Here is a 24,402-nt window from a genome sequence, read left to right as displayed (position 1 = left end):
CCTCGAGTATCCCCTAGTCTTTGTACTTTTGGAATGAATACAAAATTTACTTCTACTTGTTCTACACCACTCAGGATTTTGTAGACCTCAATCATATCTCCCCTCATCTGTCTCTTTTCCAAGCTGAAGAGCCCTAACATCTTTGGCCTTTCGTCATACGAGAGGAGTTCCATCCCCTTTATGATTTTGGTCACTCTTCTTTGAACCTTTTCTAATTCCACTATATCTTTTTTGAGACACGGCGACCAGAACTGAACACAATACTCAAGGTGCGAACGCACCATGGAGCTATACAAAGGCATTATAGTATTTTCAGACTTATTCACAATCCCTTTCCTAATAATTCCTAGCATCCTGTTTGCTTTTTTGGCTGCTGCTGCACACTGAGCAGAAGATTTCAGGGTATTTTCTACAATGACACCCAGACCTTTTTCTTGAGTGCTGACCCTCAAGGTGGACCCTAGCATCAGGTAAATATGATTCAGATTATTCTTTCCAATGTGCATCACCTTGCATATGTCCACATTAAATTTCATCTGCCATATTGAACCAGATATTCAATATTGGTCACCAAAAATAAACCAGATACTCAATGCCAGTCACCAAAAATGGCCCAGCATTGAATATCCGGTCTCACTTCCGAATGCAGGAGTCAGCCGGGCTGCCTCTCACAGTCTGAATATCGGCTCCTGTGGGCTTAGCAGAAGGATGCAGACTACAAGCTCCGACAATTCCCAGCAGCCTTCACTGGTTTACATTCACACAGCCAACCATGAATTTTCAGTTTCTGCTTTGGCTGAACCAGGTGATGAGTTTCAGCTGCAGTTTTGGTTTTGGCTGAAAGCTTTCAGACAGTTTAAGGGACAATTTCAGTTTTGGTTGGCTTCTACTCCAATGACACATGCTGAATATCAATTCTATAACAGCATCTGAGTGCAAAGATTCCATTACAGCATACCAGTGGCGTAGCTACGTGGGGCCACGGGGGCCTGGGCCCCCTTAGTTTTGGCCCTGGACCCCCCTGCCGATGACCCTCTCGACCCCCCCTCCTGCCATCGCCTACCCAACCCCGCCAGCCGAGGTCCTCTTCTTCCGGCGCAAGGCTTCGTTCTGTTTCTTGGTATCCATTGCCTCTTCCCAAATCCCTCCTTCTGCCTCTGAAATCAGACTCACAGTTTACAGTGCACAGCTATGTTGCATTTCCACTGGATCCCATGCAATTGAACTATAAGGCTTGCCAGGGAGCAGAAAGAGGAGACACCACAAGAAGAGGGGGGATATGATCAACAATTTGCAGGTGAGATAGAGAAGCAGTGGGGAGAAGGGAAGGGAAGAACGAGGGAATTCACCTTCTATGCATGACCTCTTCAATGTCTGAGGTAGCATTGTCATCAACAAAAATGCATACATAAAATCACAAAACATCCACTGAAAACAAGAAACAACCACAGGAGAAATGGAAGGAAGAGCCTCAAAGAGCTCAAGAATCTCAAACGATCTAACGAGCTGCAAGGATCCAATGATCACTTATTCCTTCATCATCGGCATAAAAACCTTCCATGAAAAAATATCCAAATGCCACAACATATCAAAAGCAGGTATATCACAATCTTTCTTAGTTATTTTCAAAAAATAAGCAGGTCAAAGGTCTTTACAAAAATGAATCAAAGTACACTTATCTTTAGAAGCTCCAAAACATAGTATGTCCACAATTGACAATTAGGGCTGAGCTCTCTGCCTAGCTGCTACTGTGTTGTGCTGTGCTGTACTGAAAATCTACTCGCCCCCTGCTTTTGATATATTTTGGCATTTGGCTATTTTTTCATGGAAGGTTTTTATGCCGATGATGAAGGAATAAATGATCATGGAATCCTTTCAGCTCGTTAGATCGTTTGCAATTCTTGAGCTCCTTGAGGCTTTTCTTTCCATTTCTCCTGTGGTTGTTTCTTGTTTTCAGTGGATGTTTTTGTGATTTTATGTACACATTGAATTAGCATCAAGCCTGTCCGCTTAGAAGGGTGTTCTCACATTACAAACAAGCTTGTATAGATATATTGAAGACCGGAAACACTGGATATAAATTTCATCATAGGAGTGTTCCTATTGCACCTATCTCCACACACAGTCTAGAGGGGAAAATATCACCCCGGGCTGCTGTTAAGACTGGTTATTTCACCATTAAATCCTGCTATTTTAGAACAGGTCCCATTTTATGTAATGAGATGCAGTCACTAATAACCCAGGTTGACAATAAAATAACCCGTCTTAGCAGTAGCCCACATTGATAACTTCTACCCTTAGTGAATGGTACAATAAACAGCCTTTATTGTCAATGTGGGCTACCTTTAAGATGGGTTATTTTACTGTTATCCTGGGTTATCAGTAACTAGGTCTTATTACATAAAATGGGACCTGTGCTAAAATAGCATGAGTTAATAGTGAAGTAACACATCTTAATGGTAGCCCAAGTTGATAACTTCTCTCCTCAAAGTGTCTGACATGTCCTCCTACAACAATTTCCTTGGACGATCAGGTGTGTAGTTTTTTTTTTTGATACATTTATACCCTGTGCTTTCCCACTCATGCAGGCTCAATGTGGCTTACATATTGTATACAGGTACTTATTTGTACCTGGGGCAATGGAGGGTTAAGTGACTTGCCCAGAGTCACAAGGAGTTGCCTGTGCCTGAAGTGGGAATCCAACTCAGTTCCTCAGGACCAAAGTCCACCACCCTAACCACTAGGCTACTCCTCTACTAGCAACATTCCATGTAGACACCTGCCCTTGCAGCCGTGCAGGCTTCTGTTTCTGTGAGTCTGCCATCCTGCACGTACGTGCAGGACGGCAGACTCACAGAAACAGAAGCCTGCGAAGCTGCAAGGGCAGGCGTCTACATGGAATTTTGCTAGCGGAATAGCAACATTGACATTCCATGTAGAATCTCAAATAGTAGCAACATTCCATGTAGAATCTCAAATAGGGAAAGGGAACTGGGACTTGATATGCTGCCTTTCTGTGGGGTTTACTTAGTATATACAGGTACTTATTTGTACCTGGGGCAATGGAGGGTTAAGTGACTTGCCTGGAGTCACAAGGAGCTACCTGTGCCTGAAGTGGGAATTGCACTCAGTTCCTCAGGACCAAAGTCCACCACCCTAACCACTAGGCCACTCCTCCACTCTATAACTTTTGGAGCAGAGCTTTTCCTCTTTTGCCTTTTTTTCACTCGTACTGTGGTTTTATTTTGTGCAATCACATTTTGGACTTCTCCTTTGCTTTCCCCTAGTTATACTAAATCATTTTTCCACGTTATGCACCTCTGGGAACAATGTTTAATACATCTGACCCTGGGTGTGGTTTTGGCTTGCTGCAGAGTTAAAGCCTTTTGAAGTTTTCCCTTTAACTTATCCCATCATCTGTTACCTATTGCTTTCCCCCTCTCCCCTCCCCCAAATGTAAACATTTTTTGTCAATGTCTCAACTTGGCCAGCAGGGGGTTCCATTAACTCATTAATGAGACCCTGTAACACTGCAAAGAGAAAAGCCAGAGGAGTCTTGCAGGTGTATCCTGTTCTCAGAGAAAATACAACTTTTCCATGGGAAAACTACCTTTTGCACTTTTATTTTCTTTCTTTTTTTTTTATTTTTTATTTTTTATTTTTTTAAATAAATTTTATTTATTTTTTTATTTAGTTTTACACTTTCTTCTTTTATTTATTTAACTTTTTCACAATGTAAGTCACCTTTCAGTGAAGATCCAATACCCTTCTCAAGATTTCCTGAAGAAAAACAACAAAATCAGACCTTCCAATTGCAGTATAATTCATTTCTAAATTTCTTTAAAGACTGGTTATCACATTCCAGAGACAGTGGATGCTTCAGAAGACTTTTCATTTCTTTCTTTCTTTCTTTCTTATAACAGTAATAACCAGGACAGAATCCTTCTAGGGGGCACATGAGATAGGGTCTGCCTTAGACAGACACAACTACAGCATTTTACTTGAGACAGATTTAATTTTTGTCTTTGTACATAAGTACATACGTGTTGCCATACTGGGACAGACGAAAGGTCAATCAAGCCCAGCATCCTGTTTCCAACAGTGGCCAATAGGTCAAAAATACCTGGCAAGATCCTCCGAAAAGTACAAAACATTTTATACTGCTTATCCCAGAAATAGTGGATTTTCCCCAAGTCCTTTTAATAATGGTCTATGGACTTTTCCTTTAGGAAGCCGTCCAAACCTTTTTTGTAAAAGGTTTAATCCTCCTGCTCCAGCACTGGTGGTCACCCCATCAGGCCCAAGTGAGGTCAAACAACAAAGAGTTAAGTGCCACCCCTGGTTCACCTTTTCAATCACTGTCAACAGGCTGAGAAGGGACTGGTCACAGCTGATGACTCAGACACTGAACTTGGATCCTAGCCCATCTGAGGCAGAGAGCAATACTCCGGTTTAAGCAAGGGCAGGAGAAATCAGGATATCAATTTCACTCCTTCTTCAAGTCTGGCGATAAGCCGGCAAAACAGATGGCCAAATTGTAGAAATACATCAGCAAACCTAACTTGACACATGCCTACGGAAACCGAGATGCTGGATCGTCTGGAAAAATAAAGTTCAGTCCTGCACAAAATCCAGAGTTGTGGGAGTCTACTGGATTTCTGCTGATACTGACAATCTTCAGTTTCTTAGTAATTTTTTTTTTTAAATCAAACCAGGATAAAAATCTGCCTGATGTGATACTGAGTCAAGCTAACTTACAAATTCCTTGTTAGAAAGAAGGACTCTGTGAAGAGTGACTGAACAGAGAAGCCCAGTGTGTAAAGGAAAATCTGTTCTCTGCGTTCCAATGGAAAGAAAGAGTCGGGACCTTCCTCCTCTTGCCTGGGAATGGGGGAGGAGACAAACCTGCTGGGACTCACTAGATAGGGACTCCATCTGGGACCCAGTGGGCCAAGATAAGAGGTATTCATTCCACCATCAGACCAACCTCATTACTTGGTGATATTTTAAAAGATTTCAGAAAACTCAGGAATCATATCTCTACAAAATTAGGAAATGTCAAAGTCCATCATTTCATATTTATCATTTTTATTATGTGATTGGATATATGCAGTGCTATATGGTGGTGATAAGCGTTCAAGTACAATATATAACTGCTCCAAAGAGCTTGCAATCTTAGGGGACATTTTTGTAAGTGGGTGTCTCCTTTTAGGTGCTCTGATGCCATGCAGTGAGACCCTATTCTCTAAAGGCATCTGGGTGCCCAGATTCCATTATAGAACACTAGTGTAATCCAGTATCAGTGTGCCTTACATTTATGTGTCAGCAGTTACACCAACTATAGACCTGGCATAACTGTGGGTGCCTAAATGTGGCAAGGGTAGGCATAACTTTCCATATTCTGTAAATTATGCATACGCGTTGCAGCCCTGATGGTGCCCTCCCACACCGCATCCATGTGAACACCCTTTTGCATTCATAGATTATACCATTTTCACATTCCCTTACAGATAACACTTAGGGACATAGTTATCCATATGGACTACCGTTAAGATGTGTTATTTTACCACTAACTCCAGCTAGTTTAGCACAGGTCACATTTTATGTAATGAGACCTAGTTACTAATAACTGGGGTGAACAGTACAATAACAAATTTTAATGGCAGCCCACATTTTTTTTATTACATTTGTACCCCGCGCTTTCCCACTCATGGCAGGCTCAATGCGGCTTACATGGGGCAATAGAGGGTTAAGTGACTTGCCCAGAGTCACAAGGAGCTGCCTGTGCCTGAAGATTTGATAACTTCCCTCTTTAATTAAAGAAAAAGAAATGTCTCTAGAAATTGAAATCACTATAAATTATATCATAAAAGTGAGATAAGTATAGGACAAACAAACAATTGTGACATCACAGATGAGGCTGACTCTTCTGCATTGGTGGAAAGAGGCATTATGACATCACAATATCAGCTCTGGTTACCAGAAACTAAAAGTCTTCACACTAAGGGGAAAAGTTATCAATGTGGGTTACTGTTAAGATGTGTTATTTTATCACTAACTCGTGCTATTTTGTACAATTAAACCTAGTTACTAATAACTAGGGTTAACAGTAAAATAACACCCCCCCTCAGTGTTCGCTAAGCCTTTCATAGAATACTGGCCTAATTTTAAACAGGCACATATATGACCTATGCAAAGATATCATCCATGCTTTAAGAATAAGATTTTTTCAGCTACTGTGTATTTCAAAATTTCAACTTCACAAACCAACACTAACAGAAAACATTTTCAAATATGCATGTAGAAGATAACTTTATAGCAGGTCACTTAAAAAAGACACTTAGATATCTACATGGTATAGTTTTCAACATAAGTACATAAGTACATAAGTAGTGCCATACTGGGAAAGACCAAAGGTCCATCTAGCCCAGCATCCTGTCACCGACAGTGGCCAATCCAGGTCAAGGGCACCTGGCACGCTCCCCAAACGTAACATTCCAGACAAGTTATACCTAAAAATGCGGAATTTTTCCAAGTCCATTTAATAGCGGTCTATGGACTTGTCCTTTAGGAATCTATCTAACCCCTTTTTAAACTCCGTCAAGCTAACCGCCCGTACCACGTTCTCCGGCAACGAATTCCAGAGTCTAATTACACGTTGGGTGAAGAAAACTTTTCTCCGATTCGTTTTAAATTTACCACACTGTAGCTTCAACTCATGCCCTCTAGTCCTAGTATTTTTGGATAGCGTGAACAGTCGCTTCACATCCACCCGATCCATTCCACTCATTATTTTATACACTTCTATCATATCTCCCCTCAGCCGTCTCTTCTCCAAGCTGAAAAGCCCTAGCCTTCTCAGCCTCTCTTCATAGGAAAGTCGTCCCATCCCCACTATCATTTTCGTCGCCCTTCGCTGTACCTTTTCCAATTCTACTATATCTTTTTTGAGATACGGAGACCAGTACTGAACACAATACTCCAGGTGCGGTCGCACCATGGAGCGATACAACGGCATTATAACATCCGCACACCTGGACTCCATACCCTTCCTAATAACACCCAACATTCTATTCGCTTTCCTAGCCGCAGCAGCACACTGAGCAGAAGGTTTCAGCGTATCATCGACGACGACACCCAGATCCCTTTCTTGATCCGTAACTCCTAACGCGGAACCTTGCAAGACGTAGCTATAATTCGGGTTCCTCTTACCCACATGCATCACATGCATCACATGGGCTACCATTAAGAGGTGCAATTTTACCAGACACTCGTGCTATTTTAGCATAGGTCCCATTGTATGTAGTGAGATTAAGATGCTCATTTTCAAAGTACATAGACTTAGAAAGGTATATAGTAACATATATAATTTGTGCTTTGAAAATGAGCCTCCTAGCTACTAATAACTGGGGATAACAGAAAAATAACACATTTTAATGGCAGCACACACTGATAACTTCCCCCTTAATTAAAGAGAAAAGAAATGTCTCTAGAAATCAAAACCACTGCTGTATGTAATAAACGTGAGCCAAGTATAGGACAATGAAGCTATTGTGACATCACTGATGAGGTTGGTTCTTAGGCACTGGTGGAATGAAGGATTATGACATCACAATATCAGCTCTGGTTACCAGAGACTGGAATTCTTCACACTAAGGAGGTAAGTTGCCAATATGGGCTACCATTAAGACTTGTTATTTTACTATTAACTTGTGATATTTTAGCACAGGTCCCATTCTATGGACTGAGACCTAATTACTAATAACTGGAGTTACAAGTAAAATAACACATCTTAACAGAAGCACACATTTGATAACTCCCCTCCCCCCCCCCCCTTAGCTAAAGAAAAAAGAAATGTCTCAAGACATTGAAATCATTGCTGTATGTAATAAAAGTGAGCCAAATATAGGACGATGAAGCTATTGTGACATCACTGATGAGGTTGGCTCTTAAGCATTGGTAGAATGAAGAATTATGACATCACAATATCAGAGACTGAAATTCTTCACACTAAGGAGGCAAGCTATCAATGTAGGCTACCATTAAGACTTGTTATTATTTTACTACTAATGTGATATTTTAGTACAAGCCCCATTTTACCAATAACTAGGAATAACATTGAAATAACCCATCTTAATGCTAGCTCACATTGATAATTTTGCCTCTTAGTTGCTCTGCATGCAGGAATTCTGCATATTGATGTGTTCAAGAGACGTGTAAATGTAGACACCAGTTATAGAATTGCCCTTCAAGTGGGTAGCTAAGGAATGGAGATAAAGCAACTTGTGCAACGTCACAAGGAGTGTCAGTGGCAGAAATGGGATTTTCAATTAATTAACACATCAGGGAATGAGGAGAATTTTACCTTTTTGTGAATAATAACTTACAAGAAAACAGGCAAATAATTTCTTCACAGAATCCTTTTACCTGTCCTCCCCCTGAGCTTTATCCTGCATTTTACCAGAGTTGCCAGGAGAGAAAAAGATCCCAATATTCAGCCAGTGGTGATCAGCATTTTGCTGTCACCATTGTTAAACCCAAAAATTCAATGCCGGGCCGCACCCGCCTTGAACTTCCGGGTATCCAAAGCCTGCTAATGCATAGCCAGGTAAGTGTGATATTTATTTATTTATAACATTTATATCCCACAATTTTCCCACCCACGGGCAGGCTCAATGTGGCTTACAACAGTTACAAAAGCATACAACAATTCAGCAAACAATCAATTTCAAAGGAGGGAAAAGGAGAAAAAGTAGTGGTGATCAAAATGCCGCTATGACAGTTACAGTTCGGAAGTAAGAGATGCCAGGCGGGTTTGGAGCGTTTAAGCGTTTCCAAATAAAAAGGTCTTGAGGCGCTTTTTGAAGGTCAGGTGATCAGGGGTAAGTTTGACCAATTTAGGTAGACCATTCCACAAATGAGCGCTAATATAGAAGGTGGATACGTAGGTGGTCTTATACTTGAGGCCACAAAGTATTGGGTAATGGAGATTTAAGTACGAACGAGCTGATCTGTAAGAGTTCCAAGGTGGCAGGTTGATTAGGGTGTCCATATATGCTGGGGCTTCACCGTAGATGATTTTATTCACCAGAGTGCAAATTTTAAAAGCAATGCAGTCCTTGACAGGAAGCCAGTGGTCTGGAACTTTTGAATCTCGATTTACCATAAATAAGCCTAGTAGCTGCATTCTGGGCAGTTTGTAGTTTTTTTTAGAAGCAAATCCTTGCACCCAGCATATATACCATTGCAGTAATCAAGGTGGCTTATGACTAGTGATTGAACCAACTTGCGAAATACTTCTCTAGGGAAGTATGGTTTGACACGTTTTCGTTTCCAAAGAGAGAAGAACATTTGTCTGATTGTAGAGTTTGTTTGATGCTCCAGTGTTTCTATCAACAATGACACCTAATATTTTTAGCACTTAACCAGCTATTGGTTACTGCATAAAGATAGGACTGACTTTTATGCAGTCCTATTTATGCAGTTAACCTTGCCGGTTAATTTAATTTATAATCTGCTCAATCATTAAATTCAAGGCGGAGTACATACCAGTTTGAAACTGCATCATACAGTGGAACATCTTAACATATGCATACATACTGTAGTTGAATATTTTTACTGCTGTAATTGCCTCCTGCTCATGTCTGATCTATTCTTACTGTACACCGCCTTGAGTGAATTCCTTCAAAAAGGCGGTAAATAAATAAATAAATAAATAAAACAAATGAGTGTACAGTCAGCACTTAGCCGGTCAAGTGCTGACTGTAGTCCCAGAATGCCCCCAAAATAGCCGGTTTTCAGTTCAGGACTAACTGGTTATTTTCAGCGGCACTAATTACATAAGTACATAAGTAATGCCATACTGGGAAAAGACCAAAGGTCCATCGAGCCCAGCATCTTGTCCACGACAGCGGCCAATCCAGGCCAAGGGCACCTGGCAAGCTTCCCAAACGTACAAACATTCTATACATGTTATTCCTGGAATTGTGGATTTTTCCCAAGTCCATTTAGTAGTGGTTTATGGACTTGTCCTTTAGGAAACCATCTAACCCCTTTTTAAACTCTGCTAAGCTAACCGCCTTCACCACGTTCTCCGGCAATGAATTCCAGAGTTTAATTACGCGTTGGGTGAAGAAACTTTTTCTCCGATTTGTTTTAAATTTACTACACTGTAGTTTCATCGCATGCCCCCTAGTCCTAGTATTTTTGGAACGCGTGAACAGATGTGTACCTCTCTAGCATGTCCCGATGTTACATTTACCCAGTCTATATTTGGATTATTGAAGTCACCCATTATTATCACATTGCCCATTTTGTTTGCGTCTTTGATTTGTTTTGGTTTAGTGCTGCTGAAAACTAGTGGTTAGCCCTGACCAGGCGATTTAACTAGCCAGGAGCTGTTTCTGGCCCTTTAAATCACTTTAAATATCGACCCCAAAATTCTATTATTGCTCCAGTTCAACGGAACCCTGTGTGGGCCTTTCTAAGGAACCATAAACAAAATCACTCCATACTGCGCTGAGGGAGATGTATACCAGGTACCACAGCTCCAGGGATTGGAAGATGGGGAACCAAGCAAGCTTCCTATCACATTTTTCAAATCAGTAAAGCTTCCTCCATGTATCTATCTTTACGCTGAAATCACCAAAACAAGCAGGCGTACTTAACTTTCCTGATTTTGGATTATATCATAATCCTTTTATTCACTCTAAAGGCTATTGTTTCTCCGCAGATCAATCTATTGCTACCCCAACATGGCTATAGAACAGTCATTATCACATCCTGTTCCTTTGAACGGGCTAGCCAATTCCGATCATCACCTTTGCTGTTTTCCTTCTAATAAAAACAGCCACACTACAATAGCATTGTTTCATCTAGATACTCTATTTCCCAAACCTCCAAATTTATTGAATGATGTTTTATTGTGGAAAAATAAGAAGCTTTTACTCAATGGTAAAACTATAAACTGGCCTATTTGGCAGAATTGCAATGTAAAGTTTTTGAGTCATTTTGTTGTATTGTTGGGCAGACTGGATGGACCGTGCAGGTCTTTTTTCTGCCGTCATCTACTATGTTACTATGACGGATGCTTTAAAACATTTGCAAAACATCTGTTATTGACAAATTTGTTGATGGCCCTTTTAATCGCCGTGAATCAATGTTGTATAAAACAATCTATTTATTTTATTTATTTATTGCATTTGTATCCCACATTTTCCCACCTATTTGCAGGCTCAATGTGGCTTACAAAGTTTTGTTAACATTGACGTTTCAGTATGTCAAGTACAATTAGTGATGTGTGGCGATTAAGTAAAGGAATAAAAAGGAAGGAAGGGAGTGATTGGGTAGTTATATAAGGTGTGAGTTCATAATTGAGTGGATTGGTGAGGTGGTTCGGTGAGGTTATAGGTTCTCATTGCAGGCCTTGTTGAAGAAAAATGTCTTCAGAGATTTTCGAAAGATATTTATTTCGTTGATTGCTTTCAAGTCTGTAGGCAATGCATTCCATAACTGCGTGCCCATGTAAGAGAAGGTGGAGGCATGCATCAGCTTGTATTTAAGTCCTTTGCAGTTGGGATGGTGCAGGTTGAGAAATTTGCGGGATGATCTTGTGGCGTTTCTGGGAGGTAGGTCCACCAGGTTTAACATGTATATTGGGGCGTCTGCATGAATGATTTTGTGAACAATCATGCATACCTTGAACGAAATACGTTCCTTAAGTGGGAGCCAATGAAGTTTCTCTCTTAGGGGTTTTGCACTTTCATATTTAGGTTTTCCAAAAATGAGTCTGGCAGCCGTATTCTGGGCAGTTTTTTGATTGTCTGTTCTTTGCAACCGGTGTACAGTGCATTGCAGTAGTCCAGGTGACTTATTACCATTGACTGTACCAGGGTACTAGATTTTCTTGTGGGAGTACTCAACAAGTACAGGAAAAGGACCTCAATGACTCAATTTCTGATGTCCAGTGGTCTCTGCTTTGGTCCTACTTGTCCAAAAGCATCATTATCAGCATCCATTACACAAATTGTTTTTTTCATGTATCACAGAGCTCTTTGGACTCCAAGAAGATACAAACCAAACGGATCTTCCAAATCCGACCTTTGCCGAAAGATGGGAAACCGAGCAACTGACAGGCAAGATTTCAAGGTGGCTCTAAGTTTTTCTGGCAAGCTGTTTTGGTCCTGGTTTTTACTGTTTGATGATACGGGCGTGAAATGCAGCTTTTCATAGAGAACCCAGAAGAGTTGTAAGCAATTCACTGGGTTTTCTGTGATTCCATGGCTGTGGGAATTCTGCTTCTGGTCCATAAAATCCTGCATGCTAAGTTTCCCCTTTTTCTGTGTTGCTGCACTTTTATTCCCCCTCAGTGAACCCTTCAAACCAGCCGTCAGAACCTCCTCAGTGTGCCAACCTTTAGACAGATAAAATTTGAGTATATTGAGAAAATGATTTTTAGTGTAGTAGACTCTTATCCCTAAGATTATAGGAACCTTTACCTACATTTAAAACTGAATTGAAATCTTTCCCATACAGTTGGGGAGGGGGAGGGGATGGGGGGAGCGCTGCAGCTCTGTCATACTATTTCTTCTCTCTCCTTTCCTATCCAAATGGAATTCTGTTTCATATTCTTTGATTATCTACATATCATTATATGCGTAAACCACTCAGATACCTTTGATGGGTGGTCTATCAAATAGTAAAGAAACTTGAAGGCTGTAAACGCCAACCATTTCTGCGGAATTCCTTCTACCCTTGTGGTTAGAACAGGGAAGCCAAGGTTTCTATCCTGCTCCTCCTTCACCTTCCATTGCCTCAAGTGAAATACCTGCTGTACATGAACTATAACTTGCCTTGAGCACAGGTATGGAAGATGGACAATTTGTCAAGTGTCCAAGTGTAAGCAATGTTAACGGCCTGTGGATACTCCCCCCCCCCCCCCCCCCATACACACACACATAAACACAAACTCACACATGGAGATGGGCTTTGTGAAGAGCACAGAAGGAGTAGGGGGGATTGGCTCTTCTCAAACAACAAAGGAGACGTATAGGTGGTTAAGAGTATTTATTGCAAAACATCAAAAACGACTTGACACGGCGGCTGTGTTTCGGCACCTAAGCGCCTGCCTCAGGAGTCTTATAATGTACTGCTGATTGTAAGGCTGGTTTCAAGAGAAGGTACAGAAGAAGTGATCTCCAAGCATACACCTTCACTATATATATCTAGCTACTATGACCTGGCTGAGGGTTACGTTCATAGCCAATCTGTATTAAAAAGAAACTACTTCTATACCTTCTCTTGAAATCAACTACCTATACGTCTCCTTTATTGTAAGAGCCAAAGCCCCCTACTCCTTCTCTTCTCCGCTTGTTTTGCGTAGGGATCACTGCACCTCCACCCTGTGTGTGTGTGTTTTTTCTCTCTTTGTGAAGAGCACAGCAGCATCCCAGACTGGAGCATCCTGCTTTGCAGCATGTGGCACTTTGGGGTCCCCTATGGTTCTGAGCATGACACCAAGGCCCAGTGCTGCAGAGGCATTTCAGGTAGTCCAAAGCTCTGCATTGCTGCTGTCTTCTTTAAAGTTGTATTAGTTTGCAGTGATCGCCAGATACTACTATCTCTATCTCTGATTTTGACTTTGTGTTATTTTCAGTGCTCCAGTAGTATCATATGCTCAATAGAACATCAGCATATCGACCCCTGATGAAGGCTTTATAGCCGAAACAAGGACCGTGTAGGGTCCTAATAAAGTCTATTTGGAGTTCTCATTCCGTGAGTTCTGACTGGTTTCTTGGATTGGATTTTCTTCCACTCTGCATTTGTCTTCTGAGAAAGACCAGACAGAAGGAGGTAAGTGTGGAGATAGAAGTTCCAGGTAAACACAAGCAAGGGGTGTGGAGGGAGTGTGAGGAAAGGGGAATGTGTGGAGTAAGGGAGAGGATCTGAGGGTGCATATATATAAGTGAATACAATATAAGTAAATATAAGTGATTGGAGGGACTCAGGAGTTCACAAACACTGTTATGTGTATGTGTGTTTGTATATGACAGGCTACACTGAGTGGGGTATGGGGTACATGTATGAATAAGAAACAGGCACATCCAGAGAAGGGATATTTAAGTGCATCCATCCTCCTCCTGATCCTCGATCTCCACTTCTTTTTTCTCTCCCTCACACACTTCTTTTCCTCTCATCTGCCTTCTCTGCTATCTTAAGGGGGTCTTTTACTAAAGCTTAGATCGAGTTATCTGCAGCAGGGCCCATAGGAATAAAATGGTCCCTGCTTCACATAGCTCATGCTAATCTTTAGTAAAAGACCCCCCCTTAATTTTCCCTTCCCTATCCTTTCTCATCTCCTATCTATTGGGCCCCTTCTCCATTTCTTTTCTCTATGAGTTCCTCTCACCCCCCCCCCCCTATTTGCTGACCGTCATCTTCCTCCCCAGCACCGATCTCGATATCCTTTGTCTTCTATACAAAATTATCCAGACACACAAGAAATGTCAGAAATGTTAATAAAGCAAATTGCAGATTAAGAGAGTGTAGAATTCAAATGTATACAATTGTGCCACGTAATGGCTGCACAATTAAGAAACTTTTATTTTGGGGGGTTTTAACTCTTGCAGTAGAATTTACCCTTGAGGGGCAGCAGGGAAGTGCATCTAAGAGGTTTAGTTCAGGACTGCAAAAGCCTGGCTGCAAATAAGGAAAATCATTGACAACTTTTCTGGTGGGAGCAGTGGATTTATTTATTTAGATTTTGCTCACACCTTTTTCAGTAGTAGCTCAAGGTACACTGGATATTTCTCTATCCCAGGAGGGCTCACAATCTAAGTTTGTACCTGAGGCAATGGAGGGTTAAGTGACTTGCCCAAGATCACAAGGAGCAGCAGTGGGATTTCAACCGGCCACCTCTGGATTGCAAGACCGGTGCTCTAACCACTAGGCTACTCCTCCACTGGCAACATTCCATGTAGAGGCCTGCCCTTGCCGCGCAGGCTTCTGTTTCTGTGAGTCTGACATCCTGCACGTACGTCAGACTCACAGAAACAGAAGCCTGCGCAGCCACATTGCTGATCTGCAAGAGCAGGCAGGCTTCTACATGGATGTTGCTAGTGGAATAGCAACATTCATTCCATGTAGAATCTCAAATAGTACCAACATTCCATGTAGAATCTCAAATATTTATTTAGATTTTGCTCACACCTTTTTCAGTAGTAGGTCAAGGTGAGTTACATTCGGGTACACTGGACATTTCTCTGTCCGAGGAGGGCTCACAATCTAAGTTTGTACCTGAGACAATGGAGGGTTAAGTGACTTGCCCAAGATCACAAGGAGCAGCAGTGGGATTTCAACCGGCCACCTCTGGATTGCAAGACCAGTGCCCTAACAACTAGGCCACTCCTCCAAATATCAGTTAAGAAATGCTAATTTCTTAAAACGATAGTGCTTATGCATCCTATGAAACCCTCCCTTGTGTGATCTGGGGCAAGTTACTTAGGGCTGGATTCAGTAAATGACGCCCAAATGACGTGCTGAGCACTATCCTATAAACAGCATTCTAAGTTGAGTGCCATTTATAGAATAATGCTTAGCACCGGGATCGGCGCCCAAAATGGATTTATGCTAACTGAAACCTGTTGTAAATTCTTGCACCTAAATCAGGTGCAGATCTCCCATATTCTAGAATACTGGGCACATCTTACTTCAATGCCCCGACCCACCCATGCCCCTCCCGTGGCCACACCCCTTTTCAGTCACATGCTAAAAAATGTAAGTGTGCATCTTTATAGAATAGCGCCAAGATGTACGTGTAAATGCAAATTGTTGCCAATTAGTGCCAATTATTGAGTGTTAGCATCCAATTACTGGTGTTAATTGCCTATACTCAATTAACTGTAGCAAGTTTTAAAATATTGGAAAACTCAAAAACACTAAGATGGAGTCAGCAGTCCAGCAGCGAGAGGGGTGCTATCCAGTCTTTTGCATTGAGTGTCACATGTATGATTATCTCCCAGTTGGTGAGATGTCATATGTTTGCGCCCGATGCAAAGAGCTCCTAGCTCTTAGAGAACATGTCCATTCTCTTGAGGCTAGAGTAGCAGACTTGGTGGAGCTGAGGGAGACAGAGAGGTACATAGAGGAGACCTACAGGGATGTTGTAGAGAGGTCCCACCTCCAGTCTAGTAGCCCTTGTGCTACCTTGGAGGAGGGAGGTCTCCTAGAAGGAGAGCATCACCCTGGTGAAGTAGGAAGTACTCCTTTAGCCAGGACCTGCCCACCAGGGGATATACTATCCTCTCGCACTGAGGATATGTCTCCAAGTGCTGCCCGGGAGGGAAAGGTTAGGACAGCTGTTGTAGTTGGTGATTCGATCATTAGGCATATAGATAGCTGGGTGGCTGGTGGACGTGAGGATCACCTGGTGACTTGCCTGCCTGGTGCGAAGGTGGCGGACCTCACGCGTCACCTAGATAGGATTTTAGATAGTGCTGGGGAGGAGTCAGCTGTCTTGGTACATGTGGGTACCAATGACATAGGAAAATGTGGGAGAGAGGTTCTGGAAGCCAAATTTAGGCTCTTAGGTAGAAAGCTCAAATCCAGATCCTCTAGGGTAGCATTTTCTGAAATACTACCTGTTCCACGTGCAGGGCAAAAGAGACAGGCAGAGCTCCAGAGTCTCAATGCATGGATGAGACGATGGTGCAGGGAGGAGGGTTTTAGATTTGTTAGGAACTGGGCAACATTCTGGGGAAGGGGGAGCCTATTCCGAAAGGATGGCCTCCACCTTAACCAGGGTGGGACCAGGCTGCTGGCGTCGGCATTTAAAAAGGAGATAGAGCAGCTTTTAAACTAGAAATGGGGGGAAGGCCGACAGTCGCTCAAAAGCGCATGGTTCGGGAAAAGGTATCTTGCAAAGATACCTCACAAACAGGGAAGATAGGGTTTCTGGATAGTGAGGTTGCACAACAGACCATGGTAGGCCAGGTGCCCTTAAATACAACTAAAGATTAGACAAAAGATGTCAAATCAATAGTGTCAGGTACTAAGCATCATGCAAATAAGAACAACAAACATACTCTGAAATGTCTATATGCAAATGCTAGGAGTCTAAGAAATAAGATGGGAGAGTTGGAATATATTGCACTAAATGAAAAATTGGATATAATAGGCATTACTGAGACCTGGTGGAAGGAGGATAACCAGTGGGACACTGTCATACCGGGGTATAAAGTATATCGTAATGATAGGGTAGACCGGACTGGTGGAGGGGTAGCATTGTATATTAAAGAGAGCCTTGACTCAGATAGATTACAAATTCAGCAGGACACAAATCACACCTTTGAATCACTGTGGGTTGAAATTCCATGTATAAAAGGGAAAAAAATGGTGATAGGAGTGTACTACCGTCCGCCTCGCCAGGATGAGCAGGTAGACACAGAAATGATAAAAGAAATCAGAGACGCGAACAAAATGGGCAATGTGATAATAATGGGTGACTTCAATTATCCAAATATAGACCGGGTAAATGTAACATCGGGACACGCTACAGAGATACAATTCCTTGATGAAATCAAGGACAACTTTATGGAGCAACTGGTGCAGGAGCCGACGAGAGAAGGAAAAATTCTAGACTTGGTCCTTAGTGGAGCGCATGATCTGGTGAGGGACGTTATGGTACTGGGGCCGCTTGATAACAGTGACCATAATATGATCAGTTTTGACATCGACCTTGAAGTAACTGTACACAGAAAGTCAAATACGTTAGCGTTTAACTTTAAAAAAGGAGACTATGATAAAATGAGAAGAACGGTAAAAAAAAAACTTAGGGGGGCAACTGAGAGAGTAAAAACTGTACAACAGGCGTGGACGCTGTTCAAAAATACCATCCTGGAGGCCCAGGCCATACATATTCCGCGAATTAGAAAAGAAAGACGGAAGTCCAAAAGACACCCGGCCTGGTTGAAAAGTGAGGTGAAGGAAGCTATTAGGGCTAAAAGAAACGCCTTCAGAAAATGGAAGAAGGAACCATCTGAAAATAACAAGAAACAGCATAAGGAGTGTCAAAGCAAATGCAAGGTGCAGATTAAGAAGGCCAAGAGGGAGTATGAAAAAAAGATAGCATTAGAGGCAAAAAAACATAGTAAAATTTTTTTCGGTATATTAAAAGCAGGAAGCCGGCAAAAGAATCGGTTGGGCCGCTGGATGACCGAGGGGTAAAAGGGGCGATCAAGGAAGACAAAGACGTAGCGGAGAGACTGAATGAATTCTTTGCTTCGGTCTTCACCGAGGAAGATTTGGGTGGGATACCGGTGTCGGAAATGGTATTTCAAGCGGACGAGTCGGAGAAACTTACTGACTTCACGGTAAACCTGGAGGACGTAAATGGGCAGTTCGGCAAACTGAAGAGTAGCAAATTTCCTGGACCGGATGGTATTCATCCTAGAGTACTGATAGAACTGAAAAACGAGCTTGCGGAGCTACTGCTAGTGATATGCAATTTATCCTTAAAATCGAGCGTGGTACCGGAAGATTGGAGGGTGGCCAATGTAACGCTCATTTTTAAAAAAGGCTCCAGGGGAGATCCGGGAAATTATAGACCGGTGAGTCTGACGTCGGTGCCGGGGAAAATGGTAGAGGCTATTATCAAAAACAAAATTACAGAGCACATCCGAGGACATGGATTACTGAGACCAAGTCAGCATGGCTTTTGTGTGGGGAAATCTTGCCTGACCAATTTACTTCAATTCTTTGAAGGAGTGAACAAACATGTGGACAAAGGGGAGTCGGTTGATATTGTGTATCTGGATTTTCAAAAGGCGTTTGACAAGGTACCTCATGAAAGGCTACAGAGGAAATTGGAGGGTCATGGGATAGGAGGAAATGTCCTATTGTGGATTAAAAACTGGTTGAAGGATAGGAAACAGAGAGTGGGGTTAAATGGGCAGTATTCACAATGGAGAAGGGTAGTTAGTGGGGTTCCTCAGGGGTCCGTGCTAGGACCGCTGCTTTTTAATATATTTATAAATGATTTAGAGATGGGAGTAACTAGCGAGGTAATTAAATTTGCTGATGACACAAAGTTATTCAAAGTCATTAAATCGCGACAGGATTGTGAAAAATTACAAGAGGACCTTACGAGACTGGGAGACTGGGCGGCTAAATGGCAGATGATGTTTAATGTGAGCAAGTGCAAGGTGATGCATGTGGGAAAAAAGAACCCGAATTATAGCTACATCATGCAAGGTTCCACGTTAGGAGTTACGGACCAAGAAAGGGATCTGGGTGTCGTCGTCGATAACACACTGAAACCTTCTGCTCAGTGTGCTGCTGCGGCTAAGAAAGCGAATAGAATGTTGGGTATTATCAGGAAAGGTATGGAAAACAGGTGTGAGGATGTTATAATGCCGTTGTATCGCTCCATGGTGCGACCGCACCTTGAGTATTGTGTTCAATTCTGGTCGCCGCATCTCAAGAAAGATATAGTAGAATTGGAAAAGGTGCAGCGAAGGGCGACTAAAATGATAGCGGGGATGGGACGACTTCCCTATGAAGAAAGACTAAGGAGGCTAGGGCTATACAGCTTGGAGAAGAGATGGCTGAGGGGAGACACGATAGAGGTATATAAAATAATGAGTGGAGTGGAACAGGTGGATGTGAAGCGTCTGTTCACGCTTTCCAAAAATACTAGGACTAGGGGGCATGCGATGAAACTACAGTGTAGTAAATTTAAAACAAATCGGAGAAAATTTTTCTTCACCCAACGTGTAATTAAACTCTGGAATTCGTTGCCGGAGAAAGTGGTGAAGGCGGTTAGCTTAGCAGAGTTTAAAAAGGGGTTGGACGGTTTCCTAAAGGACAAGTCCATAAACCGCTACTAAACGGACTTGGAAAAATCCAAAATTCCAGGAATAACATGTATAGAATGTTTGTACGTTTGGGAAGCTTGCCAGGTGCCCTTGGCCTGGCTTGGCCGCTGTCGTGGACAGGATGCTGGGCTCGATGGACCCTTGGTCTTTTCCCAGTATGGCATTACTTATGTACTTATGTACTTAAATTGTCCGCATAATTTTGAGTGCCATTTATAGAACTTGAAGGTTAATTCTTGACTGCCTCAAGTACATGCATGAAGAGCAATTCTATAAATTGGCTCCTGTGTCTAGATGCCACAATGCTATGCGCTTAGCACCAATTGGCATGATTCTATTACATAAGGTTGGCATTGGCGTGCCCATCTTATACCATCTGATGCACATAATTTATAGTATTCTGTAAACCTCTCACCTAACTGGGAGACATGCCCAGGCCCCACCTATGCTCCACCCACATGTGGGTCCCCTTTCAGGTAGGCGCTATGGCAGTTATGTGCTACCTCATAGAATAATGCCTAGTGCCAGACTTGAGCCTGGAGCAGGGACGCTAAAGCGCCCCCCCCCCCCCCACATGGGACATAGCTGCTGCCACTGCCCTTCGCTCGTTCACTCAGGCCGCCACCACTCCTACCTTCCATCATCAATGTGTCTGCTCCTTCCCAGCCTCCAAGGGGGGCCCGGCGCCAGGGTCTGTCTCTCTCCTGCTGCTGTGTGCCGGGAACGGGTTATCACGTTAACGCAATCACCTGGGTCCCCGCAGGAGCAGGAGAGAGACAAACCCCAGTGTAGGGGCCTCACTGGAGGCCGGGCCTTGGAATTTTGCCCATACCCTCCTCATCAGCCCTGCCTAGTGCACAAATGTGTCGAACTGTTGGTGGCACCTTTGATGCGCATAATGGTATTTATGCGGGATGCAAAGAACAAACCTTAACGAAACTTCAGACCGCTCAAAACACGGCAGCTAGACTTATATTTGGAAAAGCGCAAAACCCCTACGCGAAACCCTACACTGGCTCCCAATCAAAGAACACATTGCTTTCAAAATCTGCACCCTGATTCACAAATTTATCTACGGTGAAGCCCCCCCAAGTGTATGAGCAGCATCTGAGGGTGCCGGGGTCTGCCGTGCAACCGGTAAAGCAGGGGCAAGAGTTGACTCCACCGCATGCCCCGCTCTCCCCACCAAGATATTCGGATCCCCCGTGGAGCCAGTCCGAGGTGAATCCCTCCAGGTCTCTGTGCAGCCCTGACGCCAGCCCAGTGGATGAAGGAATGTCCCACAATCCATACAGAGTATGCCGCACCTCCAACATCTAAAAGGGGATGGGCAACCACAACATTGAGCAATTGAGTACCCTCGCATGCTTCCCTCGCAAGACACTCGTATGCTTCCCTCACAAGACACCCCAAGACAGACAACTGGAAGCAAGGCAAGCCAGAACAGACAGCCCAAGGCATGCGCAGTCTATAACCCCCCCTCCCCCCCCCCGTCCGCTCACAAAGGCCTGATATACCCTCGGTAGGCCCCTGAAGTCCATCTGCCAATGCTTCGAATGGCCTCCACCCCCAGCCCAGCCTGACTGGCACTCGTAGCCGCCCCAATGTGGAAGAAATGCGTGCCAAATTGACTCGGGCCTTCCCCCATGCCCGCAAGACAGCGGCGAAGTATAGCCGCAAATTGATATCTCATTAAAACCGAGCCATCCGCATGCACTAATAAAGAGGACGGGCCCCCAAGGCGAACCTCCAAATAGGCTTCGAGCAAGGTCACAGGACAGGAGTCCATACCCGGGACCCCCCTCAACACTATCGTACTCCCTACCCCTCTCTGATCAGTCTTATACCGTAACAATTTGATGCGCAGCACTCCGCTCTGTATGCGCACATGCTCGTGTAGCAACCCTGAAGACACTGACACTGCCCTACGCCTCTCCACCAATTCCCCTACCTGAAACGCCCCGTAGAATGCCAGTGCAAAAGCCGCTCGAAAGAGCTTTGCTTCGAAATCGGACACGGTCACCCTCCCCGCTGCCTGCAGCAATCGCACTAACAAGCTGTGCGTAATCGGTCGTCACTCATCCACCACCTGTGGAGCTGTCCTACCCCACCCTTCCAAGGTGCTGCTGACTAGGAAACGGGTGCTGGGCATACCCCATCCAAACGCCTTACAGAAAAACGTAAAACCCGCTAAATTCCGCTGGATCGCACTGCGTGAACTGCCCTGTGCCTTGGCCATTGCGATGTATGCAGCCAAATGCTCGTCGGATGCCCGCACCTCCGCCCAGCCCTCCTTCCTTAGAAAGCTAGCCACTCTGTCATACCCGCATACATACGCTGACCAAGTCGTAGGCGCCACTGAGGCCTTCATCTTCCATACTTCTGGTCTCCTAGTTGCCAAAGCTGCTCCGGCATCTGCTGCCCCTCGGCATTCACCTCCGGTGCCAGGGCCCGAAAAGTCTGAAACTGAAAACGAGACAGTGTGTCAGCCACGCGATTCACCCGCCCCGGGACGTACCTGGCTCGCAGGTGCACGTTCAACCTCAAACAATGCAGCACCAATTCCCTCATCAAGGAGTTCACCACCAGACAGCGTGCCGACTGCCTGTTCACTACCTCCACCAGCCCTTGATTATCACACCACACCAAAATACTTTTGTTCAGTAACCGCTCCGGCCACAACTCGCAAGCCACCAAAAATGAAAACAGCTCTAAGAAGGTGATGTTCTTCGTTATCCTCGTAGCCACCCAACTGTCTGGCCATGTGGCTGCGCACCAGGCCCCCGCGCAGTACACCCCAAAACCAATCCCCCTGCCGCATCTGTCCACAACTCGAGATCCGCATTAGACACCTCCTCACTCTGAATTGCTAACGTGCCATTGAATGCTGACAAAAATTCCAGCCACATACGTAGATCACTGCACCCCCCCGTGGACAATCGTACATGGTGATGCGGCTGCAGCACCCCCAATGTCGCCGTCCCATTGGGATGACCCGACACACAAAATTAAGGCTCCCCAGCACCCAACGTGGCCTTCTTGGCCTGTATTACGGCCATAATTTGCTCAACCAACTGCCCAACCTTCTCTTGCGGCAACCGGATCACCATCTGCTCAGTGTCGATCTCTATACCCAGGAAAGTCAAGGCTACCGCTGGACCCTCAGTTTTATCCGAGGCCAGCAGAATACCGAATTCCTCGGCAATCTTCATAAAAACGTCCAGCAACCGCCCACAATCTGCCCCACTGCGGGCCCCTACGAACAGGAAATCATCAAGATAGTGCACCAAAGTATCTAGCCCCGCCTTCCGCGTGGTCACCCAATGCACAAATGGGCCCACCCATTTAGTGCTCAGGCCCACCCAACAGTAGCACACATATTGCGGTAGCTGATGAGGATCTCAAGCTCGGCCAGCTGAAGACTTCCCCCTGATGGTAACAAAAACGCTACTCTCCACGATACTGGCACCTGCACACGCTCAGTTTTCAGCACATGCCTGCTGCATACTGCCAAGGTGGAAAGAAGAATTTTCCCGCCAGCTGAAATATTTTTTTTGGTGGTGGTTGGGAGGGGGGAGAACACTTGGTGCCCACCCACTTCTTGCTTAGGCCCACCCAAAATTTGTTGTCTGGCTATGCCCCTGCTCCGCGGGTCAGGGAACACCCTGAGCCTCGGAGGAGCTCCTGTATTTAATTTTCCCCTTTAGCCCCGCCCCGAGCTGCCTCTCCTCCAATGGGCAGCGCCGTTGTGTTACCAGGGCCTGCTAGCGTCCTCTGAATCCACCAACCACGCTCTCCCCCTTCCCTCACTCGAGTTGTACCTCCCCCCTGCCCGCTTTCTCTTCTTGAGCCTTCTCAAACGGGCCCGGCCTCGTTTAAGGGGGGGGGGGGGGGGCTTTGAGACAAGTTCTCAGGCTGATTTTTCTGTATGGTAAGAAGTTTATTTAGTACTTGTTTCAGAGCTGCCAAATAGATGATATTACAATAGTCATTTAAGATTAAGATTTAAGATTAAAGCTTGGACTGTGAGTCAGAAATTATCTTGATCAAAATATTTCCGAATGCAATGTAAATTACACATCAGAAAAAAATGATTTTTGAGTAAGGGTGTTCATTTATGTCTCTAGAGATAATTTATTACCTAACCAGAAAAATAATGTGGTGTCTTAATAATCATAAAACTCTTTTCATCAATATCAGTAGTACGACTAACTACTGATAGAGAAGATTTACCTCCCTAATTTTGGACAGTGAGATTTGTTGGCATTCAACTTGCTATATTTTCTTTATCTTTATCGTTTTCTTCGTCCCTCTGGTCTTTGGATCTTGTCCCTCCTCCAATGGTGGACTATATTGAGTTGTTTCTTAATTTATACTATTGTACTAGCCGTTAAGCCCGTTAAAACGGGCGAGATTTCCAGCTACCCTCCTCGCTGCCGCTTCCTCCCCCCTCTGTGCCGGGCCCCCTGCACTGACCTGACAGCGCCTCTCATCTCCGTGTGGAAGTGCTGCAGGCACTCTCTGTTCCGCC

Source organism: Microcaecilia unicolor, chromosome 1, assembly GCF_901765095.1.
Source record: "Microcaecilia unicolor chromosome 1, aMicUni1.1, whole genome shotgun sequence".
Taxonomy (NCBI): domain Eukaryota; kingdom Metazoa; phylum Chordata; class Amphibia; order Gymnophiona; family Siphonopidae; genus Microcaecilia; species Microcaecilia unicolor.
This window is presented reverse-complemented; position numbering follows the sequence as displayed.